Source organism: Odocoileus virginianus, chromosome 20, assembly GCF_023699985.2.
Source record: "Odocoileus virginianus isolate 20LAN1187 ecotype Illinois chromosome 20, Ovbor_1.2, whole genome shotgun sequence".
NCBI lineage: Eukaryota > Metazoa > Chordata > Mammalia > Artiodactyla > Cervidae > Odocoileus > Odocoileus virginianus.
The window spans coordinates 16,368,920-16,393,351 of record NC_069693.1 but is presented as its reverse complement, the minus strand read 5'-3'; the positions used below and the strand labels follow the sequence as shown (position 1 = coordinate 16,393,351).

Sequence of the window (24,432 nt, the reverse complement as noted above, 5' to 3'; positions counted from 1 at the left end):
GCACCAAGCAAAGAGTCCAGGTAGCACTCAGAGGCCTGAACTCCCCACAGGGTTTCAGAGAAAGGTTTTTAAAGACAGGGTGAGGGAGGGGAGTTTGTGGGATGTGTGATCAGCTGGTGGACATTCTTGTGATTGGTTGGTGCTGAGGTAATAAGGAGGCATTATCATCAACCTACTGGTTCTGAAGGTCTAGATTCTACATGCTTATGGGAAACATACAGTTAACTTCTTCAACCTGATGGGGAATTTGGCATCTGCAAAATAGTTTGAAGGACATAGCTCAGAAATTATCTATATCTCTTGAAGAGTAAGTAAAGGTCCTTTACTTTGTTTTATGGAAAAACTATTATTATATTATCTTACTGTTTTTCTCTCTGTCTGCATTTTCTCACATCTCTGATTAAATGTACTCTTTGAATTTCGGCAAAGGCCTAGGAGATGAAAGTTTTTCTACAGACAAGAGGCATGTGGAGGACATGGTGTCTGTTTTGGGAAGACACCTTAGAGTCCTCCCTGGTTATTTATGCAGTGAAGTGTGTGTATTTGTAATGCTAAGCTATGTTTGCATTCTTCCATTCTTAGAATAAACTAACTTTTTGAAAGAAAAAAAATATTTTTTTACATTGTTATATTAGCCTTGCTCATACTTTCTTATTATCTACATGTATCTGAATTAACCCAAATCCTTTAAGAAAAAATGAAAACTCTTCTTCCCTTGATCAGATACTAAAGCAATCTATTGATCTACCTTTTACCTCTCTAAAGTGATATCACCTGGAGCCACCCCTTCTTCTGGACTTCAGTCTGGACTGATGACTTTCCAAACCCAGTGTAGTGGTTGTCCTGGAATTTCCCTCCAGTTCATCTTGGGAATTCAGATGTCTTCTCCTTTCTTGATCTGTTCTTTCATGTTAGTGAGGTACATCCTCTTATATGTCCCTGAGAGAAGATGCAAGGAAGGACAATTAATTGATTCTTACTTTAAAAAAATTAGCTATTTATTTTACTTTACAATATTGTATTGGTTTTGCCATACATTGACTTGAATCCTCCGTGGGTGTACATGTGTTCCCCATCCTGAACCCCCCTCCTGCCACCCTCTCCATCCCATCCCTCTGGGTCATCCCAGTGCACCAGCCCTGAGCACCCTGTCTCATGCATCGAACCTGGACTGGCGATTCGTTTCACATATGATAATTTACATGTTTCAATGCCATTCTTCCATATCATCCCACCCTCACCCTCTCCTACAGAATCCAAAAGACTGTTCAATACATTTGTGTCTCTCTTGCTGTCTCGCATACAGGGTTATCGCTACTATCTTTCTAAATTCCATATATATGTGTTAGTATACTGTATTAGTGTTTATCTTTCTGGCCTTACATCACTCTGTATGCTAGGCTCCAGTTTCATCCACCTCATTAGAGCTGATTCAAATGTATTCTTTTTAATGGCTGAGTAATATTCCATTGTGTATATGTACCACAGCTTTCTTATCCATTCATCTGCTGATGGACATCTAGGTTGCTTCCATGTACTGGCTATTATAAACAATGCCACCATGAACATTGGGATACATGTGTCTCTTTCAATTCTGGTTTCCTCTGTGTGTATGCCCAGCAGTGGAATTGCTAGGTCATATGGCAGTTCTATTTCCAGTTTTTTAAGGAAACTCCACACTGTTCTCAATAGTGGCTGTACTAGTTTGGATTCCCACCAACAGTGTAAGATGGTTCCCTTTTCTCCACACCCTCTTCAGCATTTACTGCTTGTAGACTTTTGGATAGAAGCCATTCTGACTGGCATGAAGTGGTACCTCCTTGTGGTTTTGATTTGCATTTCTCTGATAATAAGTGATGTTGAGTATCCTTTCATGTTTGTCAGCCATCTGTATGTCTTCTTTGGAGAAATGTCTGTTTAGTTCTTTGGCCCACTTTTTGATTGGGTCTTTTATTTTTATGGAATTTAGCTACAGGAGTTGCTTGTATATTTTTGAGATTAATTCTTTGTCCATTGCTTCGTTTGCTATTATTCTCACCCATTCTGAAGGCCGTCTTTCACCTTGCTTATAGTTTCCTTTGTTGTGCAAAAACTTTTAAGTTTAATTAGGTCCCATTTGTTTATTTTTGCTTTTATGTCCAACATTCTGGGAGGTGGGTCATAGAGGATCCTGCTGTGATTTATGTCGGAGAGTGTTTTGCCTATATTTTCCTCTAGGAGTTTAATAGTTTCTGGTCTTACGTTTAGAAATTTAATCCATTTTGAGTTTATTTTTGTGTATGGTGTGAGAAAGTGTTCTAGTTTCATTCTTTTACAAGTGGTTGACCAGTTTTCCCAGCACCACTTGTTAAAGAGATTGTCTTTTCTCCATTGTATATTCTTGCCTCCTTTGTCAAAGATCAGGTGTCCATAGGTGTGTGGATTTATCTCTGGGCTTTCTATTTTGTTCCATTGATCTATATTTCTGCCTTTGTGCCAGTACCATACTGACTTGATGACTGTAGCTTTGTAGTAGAGCCTGAAGACAGGCAGGTTGATTCCTCCAGTTCCATTCTTCTTTCTCAGGATTGTTTTTGGCTATTTGAGGTTTTTTTATATTTCCATACAAACTGTGAAATTATTTGTTCTTAGTTCTGTGAAAAATACCGTTGGTAGCTTGATGGTGATTGCATTGAATCTATAGATTGCTTTGGGTAGTATACTCATTTTCACAATATTGAGTCTTCTGATTCATGAACACAGTATATTTCTCCATCTATTTGTGTCCTCTTTGATTTCTTTCACCAGTGTTTTATAGTTTTCTATATATAGATCTTTTATTTCTTTAGGTAGATATATTCCTAAATATTGGAGGAAGCAATGGCACCCCCTCCAGTACTCTTGCCTGGAGAATCCCAGGGATGGGGGAGCCTGGTGCACTGCCATCTATGGGGTCACATGGAGTCAGACATGACTGAAGTGACTTAGAATCAGCAGCAGCAGCAGCAGCATTCCTAAGTATTTTTTTTTGTTGTTGTTGCAATGGTGAATGGAATTGTTTCCTTAATTTCTCTTTCTGTTTTCTCACTGTTAGTGTATAGGAATGCATGGGATTTCTGTGTGTTAATTTTATATCCTGCAACTTTACTATATTCATTGATTAGTAATTTTCTGCTTGTGTCTTTAGGGCTTTCTATATAGAGGATCATCATCTGCAAACAGTGAGAGTTTTACTTCTTCTTTTCCTATCTGGATTTCTTTTATTTCTTTTTCTCCTCTGATTTCTGTGGCCAAAACTTCCAAAACTATGTTGAATAGTAGTGGTGAGAGTGGGCACCCTTGTCTTGTTCCTGACTTTAGGGGAAATGCTTTCAACTTTTCACCATTGAGGATAATGTTTGCTGAGTGTTTGTCATATATAGCTTTTACTATGTTGAGGTATGTTCCTTCTATTCCTGCTTTCTGGAGGTTTGTTTTTTTTTTATCATAAATGGATGTTGAATTTTGTCAAAGGCTTTCTCTGCATCTGTTGAGATAATCATATGGTTTTTATTTTTCAATTTGTTAATGTGGTGTATTACATTGATTTGTGGATATTAAAGAATCCTTGCATCCCTGGGATAAAGCCCATTAGGTCACGATGTATGGTCTTTTTAATATGTTGTTGGAATCTGTTTGCTAGAATTTTGTTAAGGATTTTTGCATCTATGTTCATCAGTGATACTGGCCTGTAGTTTTCTTTTTTTGTGGCATCTTTGTCAGGTTTTGGTATTAGGGTGATGGTGGCCACATAGAATCAGTTTGGAAGTTTACCTTCCTCTGCAATTTTCTGGAAAAGTTTGAGTAGGATAGGTATTAGTTCTTCTCTAAATTTTTGGTAGAATTCAGCTGTGAAGCCATCTGGTCCTGGGCTTTTGTTTGTTGGAAAATTTCTGATTACAGTTTCAATTTCCGTGCTTGTGGTGGGTCTGTTAAGATTTTCTATTTCTTCCTGGTTCAATTTTGGAAAGTTGTACTTTTCTAAGAATTTGTCCATTTCTTCCAAGTTGTTCTTTTTTTTTTTTCCATTTATTTTTATTAGTTGGAGGCTAATTACTTTACATCATTACAGTAGTTTTGTCATACATTGAAATGAATTAGCCATGGATTTACATGTATTCCCCATCCCAGTCCCCCCTCCCACCTCCCTCTCCACCCGATCCCTCTGGGTCTTCCCAGTGCACCAGGCCCGAGCACTTGTCTCATGCACCCAACCTGGGCTGGTGATCTGTTTCACCCTAGATAATATACATGTTTCAATGCTGTTCTCTTGAAACATCCCACCCTCACCTTCTCCCAGAGTCCACAAGTCTGTTCTATACATCTGAGTCTCTTTTTCTGTTTTGCATATAGGGTTATCATTACCATCTTTCTAAATTCCATATGTATGTGTTAGTATACTGTAATGGTCTTTATCTTTCTGGCTTACTTCGCTCTGTATAATAAAAGCTTTTGCACAACAAAGGAAACTATAAGCAAGGTGAAAAGACAGCCCTCAGATTGGGAGAAAATAATAGCAAACGAAGCAACAGACAAAGGATTAATCTCAAAAATATACAAGCAACTCCTCCAGCTCAACTCCAGAAAAATAAATGACCCAATCAAAAAATGGGCCAAAGAACTCAACAGACATTTCTCCAAGGAAGACATACAGATGGCTAACAAACACATGAAAAGATGCTCAACATCACTCATTATCAGAGAAATGCAAGTTGTTCATTTTATTGGCATACAGTTGCTGATAATAGTCTTTTATGATCCTTTGTATTTCTGTGTTGTCTGTTGTGATCTCTCCATTTTCATTTCTAATTTTGTAGATTTGATTTTTCTCCCTTTGTTTATTGATGGGTCTGGCTAATGGTTTGTCAGTTTTATTTATCTTCTCAAAGAACCAGCTTTTGGTTTTGTTCATTTTTGCTATGGTCTCTTTTGTTTCTTTTGCATTTATTTCTGCCTTAGTTTTTAAGATTTCTTTCCTTCTAGTAACCCTGGGGTTCATAGTTTCTTCCTTTTCAAGTTGCTTTAGGTGTAGAGTTAGGTTATTTATTTGACTTTTTTCTTGTTTCTTGAGGTAAGCCTGTATTGCTATGAACCTTCCCCTTAACACTGCTTTTACAGTGTCCCATAAATTTTGGGTTGTTGTGTTTTCATTTTCATCCATTTCTATGCATATTTTGAGTTCTTTTATGATTTCTTCTGTGATTTGTTGGTTATTCAGTAGAGTGTTGTTCAGCCTCCATATGTTGGAATTTTGAATAGTTTTTCTTCTGTAATTGAGATCTAATCTTACTGCATTGTGGTTAGAAAAGGTGCTTGGAATGACTTCAATTTTTTTTGAATTTACCAAGGCTAGATTTATGGCCCAGGATGTAATCTATCCTGGAGAAGGTTCTATGTGCACTTGTGAAAAAGGTGAAAATGATTGTTTTGGGGTGAAATGCCCTGTAGATATCAATTAGGTATAACTGGTCTATTGTATCTTTTAAAATTTGTGTTTCCTTGCTAATTTTCTGTTTAGTTGCTCTATCCATAGGTGTGAGTGGGGTATGAAAATCTCCCACTATTATTGTATTATTGTTAATTTCCCCTTTCATACTTGTTAGCATTTGTCTTACATATTGTGGTACTCCTGTGTTGGATGCATATATATTTATGATTGTTATATCTTCTTCTTGGATTGATCCTTTGATCATTATATAGTGTCCATCTTTGTCTGTTTTCACAGCCTTTGTTTTAAAGTCTATTTTATCTGATATGAGTATTGCTACTCCTGCTTTCTTTTGGTCTCTATTTGCATGGAATATCTTTTCCAGCCCTTCACTTTCAGTCTGTATGTGTCCCTTGTTTCAAGGTGGGTCTCTTGTAGACAACATATATAGGGGTCTTATTTTTGTATCCATTCAGCTAGTCTTTGTCTTTTGGTTGGGGCATTCAAACCATTTACATTTAAGGTAATTATTGATAAGTATGATCCCTTTGACATTTACTTTATTGTTTTAGGTTCATGTTTATATACCCTTTCTGTGTTTCCTGTCTAGAGAAGATCCTTTAGCATTTGTTGAAGAGCTGGTTTGGTGGTGCTGAATTCTCTCAGCTTTTGCTTGTCTGTAAAGCTTTTGATTTCTCCTTCATATTTGAATGAGATCCTTGCTGGGTACAGTAATCTGGGCTGTAGGTTATTTTCTTTCATTACTCTAAGTATATCCTGCCATTCCCTTCTGGCCTGAAGTATTTCTATTGAAAGATCAGCTGTTATCCTTATGGGAACCCCCTTGTGTGTTATTTGTTATTTTTCCCTTGATGCTTTTAATATTTGTTGTTTGTATTTGATCTTTGTTAATTTGATTAATATGTGTCTTGGGGTGTTTCGCCTTGGGTTTATCCTGTTTGGGAGCCTCTGCGTTTGTTGGACCTGGGTGATTACTTTCTTCCTCATTTTAGGGAAGTTTTCAACTTTTATCTCCTCGAGTATTTTCTCATGGCCTTTCTTTTTGTCTTCTTCTTCTGGGACTCCTGTGATTCGAATGTTGGGGTGTTAAAATTGTCCCAGAAGTCTCTAAGGTTGTCCTCATTTCTTTTAATTATTTTTTCCTCTCTGTTTCATTTATTTCAGCCATTCTGTCATCTACCTCACTTATGCTATCTTCTGCCTCCGTTATTCTACTGTTGGTTCCCTCCAGAGTGTTTTTTATCTCATTTATTGCATTATTCATTATATATTGACTCTTTTTTTATTTCTTCTAGGTCCTTGTTAAACCTTTCTTGCATCTTCTCGATCCTTGTCTCCAGGCTATTTATCTGTAACTCCAATTTGTTTTCAAGATTTTGGATCATTTTCACTATCATTATTTGGAATTCTTTATCAGGTAGATTCCATATCTCTCCTTCTTTTGTTTGGTTTGGTGGGCATTTATCCTGTTCCTTTACCTGCTGGGTATTTCTCTGCCTTTTCATCTTGTTTATATTGCTGTGTTTTGAGTGGCCTTTCTGTATTCTGGCAGTTTGTGGCTCCTCTTTATTGTGGAGATTCCTCGCTGTGGGTGGGGTTGGACTGGTGGCTTGCTGAAGTTTCCTGGTTAGGGAAGCTTGTGTCGGTGTTCTGGTGGGTAGAGTTGGATTTCTTCTCTCTGGAGTGCAATGAAGTGTCCAGTAGTGAGTTTTCAGGTGCCTATGGGTTTGGTGTGACTTTGGTCAGCCTGTATATTGAGGCTCAGGTTTATGTTCCTGTGTTGCTGGATTATTTGCATGGTATGTCTTGCTCTGGAGCTTGTTGGCCCTTGGGTGGTGCTTGGTTTTAATGTAGGTATGGAGGCATTTGATGAGCTCCTATCGTTTAATGCTCCCTGGATTCAGGAGTTCTCTGGTGTTCTCAGGATTTGGACCTAAGGCTCCTGCCTCTGGTTTTCAGTCTTATTCTTACGGTAGCCTCGAGACTTCTCCATCTATACAGCACCAATGATAAAACATCTAGGTTAGTGATGAAAAGTTTCTCCACAGTGAGGGACACCTGGAGAGGTACACAGAGTTACATGGAGAAGAGAAGAGGGAGGAAGGAGATAGAGGTGACCAGGAAGAGACAAGGGGGAATCAAAACAGGAGAGAGCAAGCTAGCTAGTAATCACTTCCCTATGTGTTCTCCACAGTGTGGATCCTTCAGAGATGTTCACGGAGTTACACAGAGAAGAGAAGAGGGAGGGAGGAGACAGAGGTGGCCAGGAGGAAAAAGGGGGACTCAAAAGGAGAGAGACAGATCCAGACCAGTAATCAGTTCCCTAAGTGTTCTCCACAGCCCAGAACACACAAAGAGATTCACTAAGTTGGGTAGAGAAGAAAAGGGGAAGGGGGGAGATAGAGGCGACCTGGTGGAGAAAAAGGAGAGCCAAAAGGGGGAGAGAGCAATTAGGCCAGTGATCTCTCTCCCAAGTAAGCGAAAATGGGTACTGAAGATTGGGTTCTTAAAGGTACAAAGTTGATAACAAATACCAAAAAGCAAAGATTAAAAATCTAGAGTAGAGGTTAGATTCTCAAAAATACAATATTAAAAACAAAACAAAACAAACAAACAAAAAATCCCCAAACAAAAAAAACCAAACAACAAGAAACTAAAAAAAACACAAAGTAACAAAGATTATAAAATACACACACACACACACACACACACACACATATATATGAAGTTTGCTTTAAAAATAGGGCCTTTTTTTTTTGCAAGGTAATAGTAGGTTACAAAAATGAAAATTAAGGGAGTAATGGGTACTTAAAAATAAAAAAATTAAATTAAAAAAATTTTTTTTAATTTAAAAAATGTTAATAGTAAAAATGTATCTGAGACTCTCTCTGGAGCTGTTGCAGACAGTGTGGGGTCAGTTCATTTTCAGATAGTTCCTTGGTCCATCTTGAACTTCTTAAGGTCTATAGGCCCCTTCCTAAGTAGTCGGTGCTAATTACAGGGTTTTAACCTATTGCACCTGTCACTTCCAAAGCGGTTCCCTCTGTTTATTTTAGCTTCTTCTGTTTGCTGGTCTCTTCAGTGTCTGATTTCCACCCTGCCACAAGGGGGCGGTGGTGGCCACTTTTTTTAGGTTCACTTGTTCAGTCGTGCTTTGCGGAGGGAGGAACACTGCGAACAAACATCACCATCGTGTGCTCCCAGTGATTCAGCCACACTGGGTTTGCCCCCTTCCCGGCGTGTGTGCTTTACCAATCTACACTGCTCAGACTCTAGGTTTCTCTGCCAGGAACTGTCTGAGGCTGGCCCTGGTTTGCATGCACTTCCCAGGTCTAAGCCGCTCAGGTTCAGGTTCTCGGGTACTCCACAAAGGCGCAGACTTGGTTGGGCCTGCGTTTTGCCCCTGTCTCAGGTCCAAGCAGCTCAGGTGACTAGGTGCTTGGCGCGTGGAGTTGCCCCCATTTGAAGGCTGTAACGTATCCTCTCCCCGTCCCAGCCGCTAGGCTTTCTTAGTGTACAATGGGCACGCCTTCTCAAATGTGCCTTGTGTTTCTTCTGGGGAGCTGGTCTCTGGCTGTGACCCTCCCGGCGGATGTCGACTGTCCAGGATCCCAAGAAGTCTTGGTTAGCGGCAAGTCTGCTTGCAATTTGGTATCGGATGCCTCTCTGGGGCTGCAATTGCCCCATTCTGGCTCTGGCTGCACTCAACTGCTTGTCTCCAGCGGGGGATGGGCCAGTCTGCAGCTGGCTAGCTCTGCTCAGTTCTTTGTTCTGTGAGCGTGCCTGGTGGTGTCTTAGGTTAGGGCTTTTCGCAGATAGCTATCCCACAGTCTGGATTGCCATCTCAAGCTAGTTCTCTCAGATTGCCCTCAGGGCATTCAGGCCCAGTCCTTACCCTAAGCAATGCAGCCCGCTCCTCCCTGTCCCTCCTCCGCTTGCTGAGTGGGGCATTCGAGCATCTGGGCTGCTGCTCCACTGGGAGTTGCTGTTAGGCACCTAATCTGTGGGTTTTAATTATTTATTTATTTTTCTTCCCGATTACTTTGCCCTCTGAGATTCCAAGGCTTGCCGCAGACCCGCCAGAGAGAGTGTTTCCTGGTGTTTGGAAACTTCTCTCTCTCTCATTTTTTTTTTTTTAAAGACTCCCTTCCCAGGATGGATCTCTATCCCTACCTCTTTTGTCTCTCTTTTTATCTTTTATATTTTGTCCTACCTCCTTTCGAAGACAATGGGCTGCCTTTCTGGGTGCCTGATGTCCTCTGCCAGCATTCAGAAGTTGTTCTGTGGAATTTGCTCGGCATTCAAATGTTCTTTTGATGAATTTGTGGGGGAGAAATTGGTCTCCCCGTCCTATTCCTCTACCATCTTAGGACCACCTTGTAATTGGTTCTTACATACTTGGATTGATACCTTCCTAGGGATGAAATTCTAAATTTGCTTTAGAAATTTGAAGATGGTTTTCTGTTATGTTCTAGCTTATAGCGGTCCTGTTGGAAATGCTTGTTTTGAATGCAAACAATTTGGAACCATGAAGTGTAGCTCTAGGGTCCCTGATCTTAACCATTACATCACGCTGGCTCTCCAGCTTCCTTCTTGGAGGATGTTTATCTGAATGTAGGTGTTCTGTAAATGAAAGAGGTGGGGCAGAGGGTTAGATTTCAGTGATTTCATGTAGAAATTTCACATCAGTTATCTCTTTTCAGATCTGCAGCTCTACTTACACTTACCCACTGCAGTGCCCAGTGTCTCTGTAGCCCAGAGCTCTTTGGAATTATGTGGGAAAAATGTGCTCTGCTTTATTTGCTAGATATGGCTTTCTCTGCCCATAGTAACTATGTATTTCTGTGCTTTCTCTTCTCTGAAAATGTGTTCTATTTCATCATCTGGTGATAACCCCATATTATTCCCTTTTTCCATATGGGGTCATAGTTTTAAATTCCATTACTGTCTTTTTCACGGCATGTTGCGAGGGAGAGGAGAATTTATTTTTCACATTTTATTTTCCACTTCAAAGCAATCAGACAGTTTAGGAATAGAATGTTTTGTAAGCCTTTATTGCAACCACACAGCTGGGCACCATATTATACCATAGTGCAAAGTCTCCCTGGATTTGATGATCAGCTTAAATCCTGCCTTGACTTGTCCTCCCTGGCCATTGGCAGGATCTCTGTAACTCTTCTTTTTTTAAAATTTAATTTTGTTTCTTTCTATTGGAAGATAATTGATTTACAGTGTTGCAGTGGTCTCTGCTGTACATCAATGTGAATCAGTCATAATTACGTATATATATATACACATAAACATACATATATATCTTCTCCCTCTTGAACCTCTCCTCCTGAACTCCAACCCTCTAGATTGTCACAGAGAGCTAGGCTGGGCTGTCTGTGCTACATAGCAGCTTCTTGCTAATTGTCTGTTATACACATGAGAAAATATTGAATGCTTCACAAATTTGGATGTTATTCTTGTGCAGGGGCCATGCTATCCTCTCTGTGTTGTTGCAGTTTTAGTATATGTGCTGCTGAAGCAAGCACCATCACCATCTCCCTCTTCTTTAAATCTATTTATTTATTTATGCTCAGTTCCACTGGGGCTTAGTTGTGGCACAGAGGATCTTTGTAGTGGCAGCATGTGGGATCTTTTGTTGCAGCGCTCAGTCTTCTCTTTAGTTGTGGCACATGAGTTTTAGTTACATTATGACATGTGGCATCTTAGTTTCCCAGCCAGATATCCAACCAGTGTCTCCTGCATTGGAAGATGGAGTCTTCATGACTGGACCACCAGTGAAGCCTCATCAGGGTTGCTCTTAGTTCTGGGCTTCCTCAGAAATCTTTTAGGGCTTTGCTGTAATATTTTCCCTTGAACAGGTAGACCAAAATCATTTTGGTATTTATCTGATTTATTATTATTCCTTCTGTGCCTCTCCTGGAAGAACGTAGGATGGGCTGTTTCCTCATGGATTGAGTGTGGAAGATGCTTCTGAATCTGGGCCAGACCTGTGTGTCTGCTCAGAGCTGCCTTTGTGGTGGAGGCAGTGGTGATGTCCTGCTATCTGGGATTGCCCTTGTCCTGCTATCATCAGCAGGGCCTCTTCACCTGACTGTGTTGTGTTGACCATGCTAGTTTCTGTGCCCCGGCGGCCCAGATACAGGGGGCTGTGTGAAGTTTTGCAGACTTTACAAGTGGGGCATATTTGTCTATCCAAAGTAGTGAGTTTGCAGTTACCTCAGTAATCTGGGAATGGACATGATAAATCCATGTGTGTGTTTTCTATGCTTTCTTTCAGAGTGTAAGCTGTGTTTCTGTCAACTCTTTTGTCTTTTGAGTGCTCCTCAGGATCTTCTGAGTTCTGTAGCTTTCTGGGGTTGCCCCCTTGGGGCACATAAAAGAACGTTTTCCCATTCCAGGTGGACCCCTTCAGAAGCCTGTGTTTGAAACCCCAGCTGGGTATCCTGTGTTCTGATTCCATGAGCATGGCCAGCTTAAGGATGATTATAAATGTATTATACCTTCGGAATAGTAGTCAGTATTATACATTATTTTGTAAGAAGAAATTGCGAAGAAACTTCCTGGTTACGATGGTAACACTAAAGCAGTGCATTTATCCATGAGCTCTTCATTGCATTAATGATTTCTGCTATTGTTAGATTCTGCCTTTCCTTTTGGGCTTGGCCCCGTCCTGTTATTTCTGTCTTGGCACCGAAAGCTTGCTTCCATCTCTCTATGACTTTACAGTCATAGAGAGTTACATCCAATAACTGCTTTTGGCAAAGAGGCACCAAGTGCTGAGCTGCAGTGTCAGCTGAACACCATGGAGCCTCTTCTCATCATGGCTCCTGCTACCTGGGGGCCACCTCTCTGAAGTTCACCCCCTGAGGGGCTCAGGTGGCTGCAGATGTGTCTCAGAGTTTCCTGGCCAGGCAGGTGAACACCACAAGGCCCAGGCTGCACATGCTGGCTCTTTGTCTATGGCGGTAGGACTTCCGTGTGGTGGGACCCTTGCCCGTGTATCCCGTGCCTCCTGTCCTTCAGAAGACACTGCCCCCAATGCCCTCCGCAGTGCTGTGAGGAGAGGAGCCAGGGTTTGGAGTGCCGAGTAACACAGGTGGCTGCTATGGATCCAGCCCAGTGCCCTTCCAAGTGTGCCACAGGATCCTCTGAGATGTCCCTGGCCCGTGGGGACATTTAGTGACATCAGGGTGAAGAGCTGGTTAGGTTGAATGGAGGAATGCAGCACATGTAGCCCTTTTCTTATGCAAGCTGCTTATAAAATAAAGTTTTAATTAATTCGGGATAAGTTTTGATTTATTGAACAGTTACAAATATTTCTCAAAACTGAGAAACATTATTAGGTGATTACTGATAACTAAACCTCACACTATATTTGGTCTTAACCAGGTTGTCTGTTAATGTCACTTTGGGTTCCAGGATCTAATCCACAACCTATACACGCTGCATTCACTGTCATGCGCCCCCCGTGTCCTCTGCTCTGTGGAGTTGCTCATTCCCTCCTGCTCTGTTATGGCCTTGGCAGTCCTGAGGAGCACTGGCCAGGGCTGGCGGAAGGCCCTCCCAGCTGAATATGGCTGCTGTTGTTTTCATACGGTAGACTGGGCTTCAGACTTTTGGTCTTGAGGAAAACACTACAGAGGTGAGTCACCTCAGGGTACACGTGACAGCAGAGGGTCTTACCATTGGGAATATCAACTTTGATTAGTTGATTATGTTGTGTTTGTCCAGTTTCTGTACTGTTTTCCCCTTCCCCTCCTCTCCTCTTTGGAAATAAGTTACTAAGGCTAGCCCACAATCAGGTGATCATGGCAATAATTCCCCCTCCTTGCAGAGATGATCTATCTGTGTTATTCAGGATGTTTCTTTAAAGAATGGTTGTTTCTTCTCCCACATTTGTTTATTTAGTCATTTATTTATATGAGTGTGGACTCATACATATTACTTTATACTTTGGGTTATCATCTAATTCTCTGTTGTTTATTTTGTCTTCAAACTGTTTCCAATTTTGGCAATTGGGAGCTTTCTTAAACTTCCTCCTAGAGTTTTCAAGGTCCATCTTATCTTGTTTGTGCCAACACACTGTTTTCCTGTGTGGAAGGTTGACTTTGTCTCTTGAGAGAGTTTTCACACACAGAGTGGCACCTCTGGTGGACCCAGCCCTCTGGGCCTTGGACCTCCTGTCTCCGGTGTCCTCTAGGGCTGTGGACCTCAGAGTCTCTGACACAGACCAACTCCACAACCTCACAGCTTCTCTCTGAGTTCCTGGACAGACTTCTTGAGACTAGGTTCACTTATGGAAGAGGGTTGGACAACCAAGAAAAATACCAAGACTGGAGACACTGGGCATCAAGAATGTACCAGGAACTTGCCCCCTTAAGGGTTTGAGAAAAGCTGGTGGTGTGATCCGATGTTACAGAATTAGCAGCACCTGAGAAAATCCACATGGCCTCAAGTCCTGAGAGTTCCTAGGTTGGAATTATTTGGAGTCCAAGGCTGCTGTCCACTAGTGCCTGGGGCCCAGTCTGGAGACTGCAGATGTTAAGATATTTGGGGGCTACAGGAATGCCCAGCACTGCATTCTTATCTCCAGGACTTAAACTTTGGGGAAAAGGAAGGATTCTGGATGACTTTTTTCTTCCTGGTAGTGGTGTAGACCTGTGATTCCATCTGTGATTCCATCTGCTCAGTCTGGGAGAGTGCTGACCTTGGAGCCAGGATAGGTTGGGGGAAGGATGACCAGGGAAACAGGTGATTGTTGTGGCTGGGACAACAGAGCACTTGGCTCCAAATGGAGTCACTTAGAAGTGTCAACTCCACTTGGTCTTTGGAAAAGATACTGCCACAAGTTCTCCAGGAGCTCTGCTCTCAGAGTAGGAAGGGCTTCCCACAGTAAACACACAAAGGGCTGAGAGAACTACCTGTGCCAGGTGCATGGTTACAGACAGGTCTGTGGAGCTCCTGGGAGGGGATGTGGGCTGGGGCCAGGGAGCTAGTGGTTTATGAAGTAGCAGAAACGCTGCCCTGAGCAGAGCACTCAATCTGCTGCCTCCATGAAGGGAGCACTGCTTGTGCTGGCCTTGATGGTAACTAGAGAGCTCACCTTCAAGATGCATGAGGGTAGGAAGGAGGGTCCAATTGGCCCTCCTGATCCTTGCCCCATGCTGTCTCACTGCATCCTTCCCAGTCCTGTCCAAGCCGCTTTGAGGGGCAGATTCAGAGGGCAGGTGGCAGATCAGTGCCCAGGAGTCCTGTAGAAACTCCTGAGGCTTTCAGTCTTTGAATGGAGTGGGTGGTATGACCCACCGGAAGGGTCATTAGCTGTGCACACCTTGAGGGATAGTTTGTTGGGTGTAGTGTGCTCTTTGGAAGGGAGGAAGCAGGCTGATATGCCTGGGGATGGTAGTCAAGGGTAGAGGGGTCTCTGGGCCTCACCCTTGCTACTCTCCCTACTGGGAGTGCCTCATAGGGAAGGATTTCTGTAAGCAGTCCTGGGAGAGGGCGGGACTCTGTGGGAGGTGAGTCTGGAAGCTTTGGATGTGTGAGTTTCTATCAAGTGGTGGGAAACAGAAGCTTCTAACCTGGTGATTCTTTTGACAAGGTGTTTTCTGTCTCTGCCTTCAGTGGAAGCCTGCCCTGTGTTTTATGGAGTGTTTATTTAGCACAATGTTCTTTGGAAACAGGACACTGTTGGGCCTATTCCTGGATATGATCAGTGCTACTGATTCAGTAAAAGCTGCCATAGGAATAATCCAGGATTGCTACAGTGAGGCAGGACTTATTTTCAAGTTTTTGGTTCTGAAATTCTTGGTAATTATTACTTCCCTGACCCTCACTCTGCCTTGCCCACTCACATGCATAGTGCAGTATGCCACATGGGAATAGATTATGCAGTCATGGGATATGTGACAGACAAGAGCTATAAACAAAGAAGCACATAAACCTTTGCTCCAGCCTACAGCACCTGTAATTTTCAAGCACAGTCTGCCCATATCATGCCAATCAGCTTGCACACAATAGGGGACTGGCATTAGTGCAGTAGGCCAAGTGTGTTGACCTATGTGATTGTTTTTTTAGTGAGAGGAGCTAGCATTGGAGGAGTAGAATTTTAATCTTTGGCAGGAAAGGCAGCATTTCCTAGCTCCCACACCTCTAGGAGTCACATCAGTTCTATTTAAGGAATATGGAAAAAAGCCCCTGTTTTTAGAATCTCTTCTCAGGAAGGGACTCCCTTAAGACCTGTGCTCACATCATCTCCTTTTTATCACACTTTGATGCCATTGCTCTGGCTCAGAGCTCAGAGCTCCATTTCCACTGACATGGTCTCAGTGCCTACAAGCCAGAATTTCCCTTGTGGTGTTTTGGTGCCTGAGGCTCCTGAGGAGGCTTCTAGCTACCTGTGGCTGCTCACCCAAGCTCGTATGTATCTCCCAAAGAAATTTTCCCTCTAGTTCCTTCGTCCTACCAAGTTTTGTGTGGTTCTGTGTATTCTTTTCCTGTGGTTCAGGTACTCCTGTGCTCTCAGCTGGTGCATCTGCAAGCACTTCTGTGTCTGAAGGTGTATTCCTGATGTATCTGTGAAGAGAGATGTACTCCACGTCCACCTACTCCTCCACCATCTTGTTCTCCAAATATGCTTAATTTTTTTTGCTTGTATTTTGATTTTTTGTATTTGCTTGTACACTTAGCTTGTATTTTGCAATATGTTCAAATCACTTATATGGATAATGATGTTTTTGTAGATTCTTTAGGATTTTCTCCTAATTTGTTATAATTTGCTCTGTATATTTATTAGTTTCTGTGAATGAAGAGAGTTTGATTTCTTCCCTTCCAACTGTCCTTTGTTTTCATTTTTTCTTGCTGTTTTTCAGTTGTGAGAGTTTCCAGTCCAATGTTGAACAGAAATAGAAAAATAGGCCTCTTTGCTTATTCTTTTTTTAAATATAAATTTATTTATTTTACTTGGAGGCTAATTACTTTACAATATTGTAGTGGTTTTGCCATACATTGACATGAGTCTGCCACGGGTGTACATGTGTTCCCCATCCTGAACCCCCCTCCCCCTGCCACCTCCCTCCCTATATCATCCCTCTGGGTCATCCCAGTGCACCAGCCCCGAGCACCCTGTCTCATGCTTTGAACCTGGACTGGCTATCTGTTTCACATATGATAATATACATGTTTCAATGCTATTCTCTTAAATCATCCCACCCTCGCCTTCTCCCACAGAGTCCAAAAGACTATTCTATACATCTGTGTCTCTTTTTCTGTCTTGCATATAGGGTTATCGTTACTATCTTTCTAAATTCCATATATATGCATTAGTATCTTTGCTTATTTTTAATCTTGGGGGAAAAATTTGGTCTTTGTTCATTAAATGCCATGTTAGCTGAAGTCTTCCTTGTTATTTTTGATGCCTTTTATTAGATTGAGGAAGTTTTCTTTTATTACTGTTGTACTGAAAGCCTTAATGATGTTGATTTTTTAATTAATATATTTATTTTAACTGGAGGATAATTACTTTATAATAGTGTAATTTTTTTTGCCATACATCAACATGAATCAGCCATAGGTATACATGTGTCCCCCCAATCTTGAACCCCTTTCCCTCCCCCCTCCCCATCCTATCTCTCTAGGTTGTCCCGGAGCACCAGCTTTGTGTGCCTTGCTTCATGCATCAGACTCGCAGTGGTCATCTGTTTTACATATGGTAATGTGTATATTTCAATGCTGTTCTCTCCCCTTCTCCCACTGGGTCCAAAAGTCTGTTCTTTGTGTTTGTGTCTCCTTTGCTGCCCTGCATGTAGGATTGTTGGTACCATCTTTCTAAATTCCATATATATGAATTAATATACAGTATTTGTCTTTCTCTTTCTGACTTACTTCACTCTGTATAATAGGCTTCAGGTTTATCTGTCTCATTAGAACTGATTCAAATGTGTTCCTTTTTATAGCTGAGTAATATTCCATTTTGTATATGTACCACAAGTTCCTTATCCATTCATCTGCCCATCAGTTTCTTTTCTGCATGTTTTGATGTTTTTTGTATACTTTTACCTCCACCTTTTCAGTGTGTGTTTCTTTTTTATTCTTTTGCTTCATTGGTCAGTGCTGCCAGTTCCAGAAAAATTCATGAAAGTGGGCATCTTAGCTTTTGTCTCAATTTTAGGGGGAAGGCACTCAATATTTCACCATTAATTTTTATGTCAATTGTAGGGTGTGTGGGCTTCCGTAGTTGTAGTGCAAGGGCTCATTAGTTGTGGCTTGTGGGCTCTGGAGTTTGGGATCAGTAGCTGTGGCATATGAGCTTAGTTGTCCATGGCATGTGGAGTCCTCCTGGACCAGGGATCCCACCTGTGTCCCCTGCATTATTGTCAGTTGTAGGTGATTTTTTAGGTGCAACTTATAATGTTGAAGAACTTTCTTTTTATCTTAGTTTATGGATATGTTTTATTATGAATGTTTTGACTATGTCAAACATATTTTCAGCTTCAATTGAGATGATCATAAGACCCTTTTCCCTTATTCTGTTAATATGGTGGATTACCTTGATTGACTTTGAATGCTAAATGAATCATGTATTCCCTGGATAAATAATACCCTGTCTTTATGTGCCACTTCTTTTATATGTTGCTGGATTTGAATTCCTAATGTTGTGTTAATTTTTTGATTATATTTTTACAAAGGGTATGAGTTTCTACTTTTCTTGTAATATCATTTTCCTGAAAATATGATGAGGATAATATTGGCCTAAACAGATGAGTTAGGAAGGTTTGTTTGTCATTCATTTTTTAAAGCATTTATAGAGGATTGTTTTTATTTCTTTAATGTTTTATGACATTCACCACTATAAATCTATGGGCCTAGAACTTTTTATTTGTGATAGTTTAGTTAAAATTTATCTTTCCTTTTGCATTGAGTCACTTTTTATAATTTTTATCTTTAATAAAGTTGTCCATTTCATCTAAGCCATCAAATTAATTGGCATAATTTGTTCATAATATTTTCTCCTTATATGTATGTGGAACCAATAAAAACATCTCTCTTTACTTTATTATGGTAATTTGTGTCTTATTTCTTTTCTTGAAAAGTGATACAGGTTTCTCAACTGTTTTGATTTTTTAAAGATCCTAATTTTGATGGTTGTTGATACTCTTTTTTTTTTTTTTTAACTGTACTGGGTCTTTATTACAGACCATGGGATTTCTCTCTTTGTGGTGAGCTGGGGCTGCTGTCTATTTCTAGAGGATTGACCCTGACCCTCAACTCTGGGCATCCCAGGCCTGGGGAGGACAGGAGGGCAACTTTTGGAAGCAGCTTCCTCTTAGGGCATGTGGGGCATAAATGTCCCATTGGGGTCCAGGGAACAAGGAGAAATGCGAGGTTTAGGTGGGATAGAGAAGGGTTTCAGGCAGTAAGGGAAACAACTGATGTTTGGAGGAGGGAAGGACTCAATGCTAATGGATTGCAGCAGATTCAGGTTCATGTGTTGGAGAGGCTGGAGTCAGGGAGACCAGTGCTGAAGGCCTAACTCCCAAGCAGGTGGCACCACAGAGTCAGGAGGGCCTGGAGGGTCCCAGGACTGTGACCAGGCAGAGCTGAGCAGTCAGGGCCAGCTCAAGAGCCCCAGGGCTGGACTAAGTTTTCCTGCAGGATCCTTTCTCACACTGTGGGTGTTGGCCACATCCTCTCTACCTCCTCGTTCATGAGGATCTTTTTGCACCCAGGTTCCTGGGGAAGGGCCAGGGTGGAGAGGATATGATCCCCCCACTTCCCAGTGCCCTGAGCAGGCCCCTGACACCCTCACCCCCACACAGACCCCACAGCCACATTCACAGATAGCCTGACCCACCAGAGCACTGAGAGCATCCTGCTTATCCTTGGCTGTCAAACTCTTATCAGCACAGCTCTTCAGGGTATCGGCAGTCTCCAGTACATCAGAGGTTTTGTTATACTTTTCAACTTGTTCGATATAAGTGTCATGGCTTCCCAATATGGACAGGTTGATGCTATCCCTCAAGGCCTGACAGATGTCATCACACTCTGAAACAGAAAGATAAGGGGAAACTCCCTGAAAGATACTCATTAGAACACACCGTTCCCTTCCCTCTCCCGACATGCTCAGTGCTGCCCTGGGAAGGTGCCGGAAAACTTCGGGAGCCCAGGTCCCAGCCACTCACTTCCGCCCGTGATGAGAAGCAAGGCAGCTCAGAGCAGCAGGAGAGCTCCAGCCCGAGTCATGGTGCCGGTGGCAGATGCTCCCTACTCACCTGGAGCCCTTTTATACCTCTGCTTGTCCTCACCCTCAGGGGGCCTGTCAGATGCTTCCTTTTTTCAGGGGATTCTGCCAGGCCACAGTGTGATGTTGCCCAGGACTGCACAGGAGGAGCTGTGTGTGTTGGCAAGATGCTAGTCCTTGAGTCCACAGAGGGCACTGGCTCAGCCTCCTCCCCTTGGAGGTCTCTGAGGGAGGGGCAGCTGACTCAGGAAGCTTAACAACTGAAAATCCCCAGGTTGACCAAAAAGGGCAAAAGTGCTCCCAGATCAGGCCTCCTGAATGCTGGCCTGTGACAGGCTGTCAGAACAACTGTGACCTTGAAGACCGGCTGGTGTGGACTTAATGGGTCTTCAGGAAGCTCAGTGCTTAGTGAATAGTCTCACAGGGAATAAGTTCCAGGCAGGGCAAAACACAAGCCCTGAGCCCCTGGTCAGTGTCTCTGGTGGCTCCTGCCCTGCTGTTATCATTGTGTCCTTGATCTTGGTCAATGGCCTTTGTTGGGCCACTTCCAGCAATCCCTGTCTGGAGCCCTGAAATGTCATCTGTTGCTGGCCCATAAATTTCTGTTTTTTTCTTGATCAAGAACTGCCAACTGGTGACTTTGATAGCACCTCATTCTACAGAAATATTTTCTGCAATCTCTTTTTAAAATATTTATTTGTTTATTGTGCTCGCTTCGGCAGCACATGTACTAAAATTGGAACGATACAGAGAAGATTAGCATGGCCCCTGCGCAAGGATGACACGCAAATTCGTGAAGCGTTCCATATTTTTTTACAGTATACTAACACATATATATGGAAGTTAGAAAGATGGTAATGATAACCCTATATGCAAAACAGAAAAAGAGACACAGATGTATAGAACAGACTTTTGGGCTCTGTGGGAGAAGGCGAGGGTGGGATGTTTCAAGAGAACAGCGTTGAAACATGTATATTATCTAGGGTGAAACAGATCACCAGCCCAGGTTGGGTGCATGAGACTAGTGCTCGGGCCTGGTGCACTGGGAAGACCCAGAGAGATCGGGTGGAGAGGGAGGTGGGAAGGGGGATCGGGATGGGGAATACATGTATATCCATGGCTGATTCATGTCAATGTATGACAAAAACCACTACAATATTGTAAAGTAATTGGCCTCCAACTAATAAAATATTAAAAAAATATTTATTTGTTTATTATTTGGCTGTGTTGAGTCTTAGTTGTGTCACATAAGATCTTTCATCATGTGAGGTCTTTTGTTGTGGTGCATGGATTCTCTAGTTGTGGAGCGTGGGCTCAGTAGTTATGACCTGCAGGCTGTGTTGCTCTGCTGCATGTGGGATCTTAGTTTCCTGACCAGGGATTGAACCCATGTCCCTTGTGTTGCAAGGTGGATTCTTAACCCCTGGACCACCAGGGAAGTCCCTCTTTCTTTTTCCTTTTAATTTTTTTCTTTTGTATTGGAGTATAACCAATTAACAATGTTATGATAGTTTCAGGTCAACAACAAAGGCACTTAGCCGTAAATATATATATATATACACACACATATATACATGCATCCATTCTTTCCAAAATTCCCCTCCCACCTAGGCTGCCACATAACATTGAGTAGAGTTTCTTGTGCTATACAGTTGGTCCTTGCTGATAATCTGTTTTAAATTTAACAGTGTGCATCTGTCCATCTGAAACTGCCTGACTATCCTTGCCCCTATCCAACCCAGGCAAGGAAAGTTTCATTCTCTTAAGTCTGTGAGTTTGTTTCTGTTTTGTAAATTAACTCCTTTGTATCATGTTTTTTCCTATTCCCTTTATAACAGATGTCATGAGGTATTTCCGCTTCTCTGTCTGACTTACTTCACTCAGTATGACAATCTCTATGTCCATCCATTTTCTGCAGTATCTTTCTACTCTTGAGTGTCTCTGTTCTGTTCCCAACATCACCTCTCCAGAGGAAAAGCCAAGCCCTTTCTAACCGCAACCTCTGGGCCAGTTGCACAACCAGCCCCGCACTGCTGCTGCCTCTGTGGACTTATCCCTGCCTTTCTCTCCTCCCTCAGTGCCTCCTGTCTGCTTTTGGACTAGATCGAGTTTGCTTATGCTGCAGGGCCTCTCTGTGTGGTGTCCTCCTCCAGTGGCTGCATGATTCATTCCCTCATCCTCAGGAGTCTTCAAGTATCACAGGACACAGATTTCCCCATATCTTGAGCCCTTATTTCAAACCATGCTGCTTCCATCCTCCCCCCATGGCCCTCTGTCTTCTCCCCTTCCTTCATCTTCACCCAGAGCACTTCTTCCCATGGGGTCACCGTCTTTCACTCCCTCTTAGGTGATGAAGAGCTGCAGGAGGGCGAGAGCTGTGCTGTGTGCTGCTGCATCCAAGGACTAGGAGAGGGCCCAGCATTCGGTAGATGTTACACAATGTTTGTTAGAATAATGGCAGGAATATTCCATTTCCCTGGAGTTGATAAACAAGAATATTTTAACTTCTATTTGCTATATATGTCCTTATGAATATTGCCTGGAATTAACTGAATAAGGTAAAGGTTTAAAATATTGGATAATTCAGAAGCAAAGAGATTTTGCTAGAGGAACCTGGCTGGCCTTTCTCTGAGTCACCTGTGGCATATTAAGGTTTGCTGAAGGCCAGACCTGAGTTGGAACCCAAGGCGTGATCATAGAACTCTGTGCCAAATAGGATTCATATCCGGTAACTGCTCTTGGCAAAGAGGCACCAAGTACTGAGCTGTAGAGAGAACTGGCCTAGTGGAGCTGCTCCTCGCCGTGGCTCCTGCTGCCTGGGGGCCACCTCTCTGAAGGTCACCCCATGAGGCCTCAGGTGGCTTCAGATGTGCCTCAGAGGTTCCTGGGGAGTAAGGTGAACACCACATTGCCCAGGCTATACATGCTGGCTCTTTGTCTGTGGGAGCAGGACCTCTAAGTGGTGGGACCGCTTCCCATGGATCCCATGTCTCCTGTTCTTCTGAAGATGCTGCCCGCAATGCCCTCTGCAGCTCTGTGAGGAGAGGAGCCAGGGCTTGGAGTGCTGAGTACCAGTGCACTTCCAAGGGTGCCACTGGTTCCTCTGAAATGTCCCCAAATCGCGGGGACATTTGGTGACATCAGGGAGAAGAGCTGGGCAAGGTCATTGGTGGAATGCAGGAGATGTAGCCCTTTCCTTATGTGGGTTGTTTTTCTTTTAGTATATTTTTAGTTGGAATAGAATTAGTTTACAATATTGTGTTAACTTCTGAGATAGAACAACATGACTTAACCATTGGTATACATGTGTCCTCTCTCTCTTGAATGCCCCCAACCCCATCCCACACTTCTGGATTGCCACACAGTACCTCATTGATCTATGTCAAGTTTTTTATACAAAATTTTAATTTGGAATAATTTTAGATGTATAGAATAGTTGCAAATATTTGTCAACACTGAAAAACAACATTTGAACATTCAGTTCAGTTCAGTTCAGTTGCTCAACTGGAATTCCATCATCTCTACTAGCTTTGTTCATAGTGATGCTTCCTAAGGCCCAGTTGATTTTGCATTCAGATGTCTGGCTCTAGTCCAGTGATCACACCATCATGGTTATTTGGGTTGTGAAGATCTTTTTTGTATAGTTCTTCTGTGTATTCTTGCCACCTCTTCTTAATATCTTCTGCTTCTGTTAGGTCTATATCATTTCTGTCCTTTATTGTGCCCATCTTTGCATGAAATGTTCCCTTGGTATCTCTAATTTTCTTTAAGAGATCTCTAGTCTTTCCTGTTCTATTGTTTTCCTCTATTTCTTTGCATTGGTCACTGAGGAAGGCTTTCTTATCTCTCCTTGTTATTCTTTGGAACTCTGCATTCAGATGCTTATATCTTTCTTTCTCCTTTGCCTTTAGTAGTAATTTGAACATTACTACTAACTTAACCTCACACTTTATTTGGATTTCACCAGATTGTCCAGTAATGTCTCTTGTGTTCCAGGATCCAATCCACCATCTACACTCACTGCATTCATTGTCCTGTGTCCTCAGTGTCCTCTGCTCTGTGAATTACTCATTCTCTCCTGGTCTGCCGTGGCTTTGACAGTCTTGAAGAGGACTGGCCAGGGATGGTCAAAGGCCCCCAGGCTGAGTTTGTCTGCTGCTATTCTCATAATGTCGAGTGAGCCTCAGGCTTTGTATTTTGAGGAAGACACCACAGAGTTGAAGCGCCCTTACATCAGGAAACAAGTGACGACAGTGTGTCTTACTAGTGGGTATGTCACTGACTGAATGGACATGAGTTTGAACAAGTTTTGGGATATGGTGAAGGACAGAGAAGCCTGGCACACTGCAGTCCATGGTGTCACAAAGAGTCAGACACGACTGAGCAACTGAACAACAACGTCAGTCATAAGTACTTGATCATGTTGTGTTTGCCAGGTTTTCTGCATTGTTTTCTTCTTCCCCTCTTTTCTTTGGCAACGAGTTACTAAGTCTAGCCCAGACTCAGAATGAAAGTGAAAGTGAAAGTTGCTCAGTCGTGTCCGACTCTTTGGAATCCCTTGGACTATACAGTCCATGGAATTCTCCAGGTCAGAATACTGGAGTGGGTAGTCTTTCCCTTCTCCAGGGGAATCTTCCCAACTCAGGGATTGAACCTAGGTCTCCCGCATTGCAGGCGGATTCTTTACCAGCTGAGCCACAAGGGAAGCCCAAGA

General features: G+C 42.4%; 2 long non-coding RNA genes and 2 other non-coding genes across 4 annotated transcripts in view; 1 reads left to right on the top strand and 3 right to left on the bottom strand.

Annotated features, from left to right (window-relative positions):
- Window positions 1–24,432, bottom strand: part of LOC139029875 (uncharacterized) — a 123,148-nt gene that overhangs the window by 41,659 nt on the left and 57,057 nt on the right. The gene's annotated exons all lie outside the window — the stretch shown is intronic.
- Window positions 10,899–11,004, bottom strand: LOC139030071 (U6 spliceosomal RNA). Its single transcript, XR_011482390.1, has one exon. It is a non-coding gene; the product is annotated as a U6 spliceosomal RNA (small nuclear RNA).
- Window positions 18,635–19,728, bottom strand: LOC110123902 (uncharacterized). The gene is made up of 2 exons (XR_002309620.2): window positions 19,660–19,728; window positions 18,635–19,522 (listed from the first exon to the last, which is right to left on the bottom strand). It is a non-coding gene; the product is annotated as an uncharacterized lncRNA (long non-coding RNA).
- Window positions 20,425–20,531, top strand: LOC139030124 (U6 spliceosomal RNA). Its single transcript, XR_011482431.1, has one exon. It is a non-coding gene; the product is annotated as a U6 spliceosomal RNA (small nuclear RNA).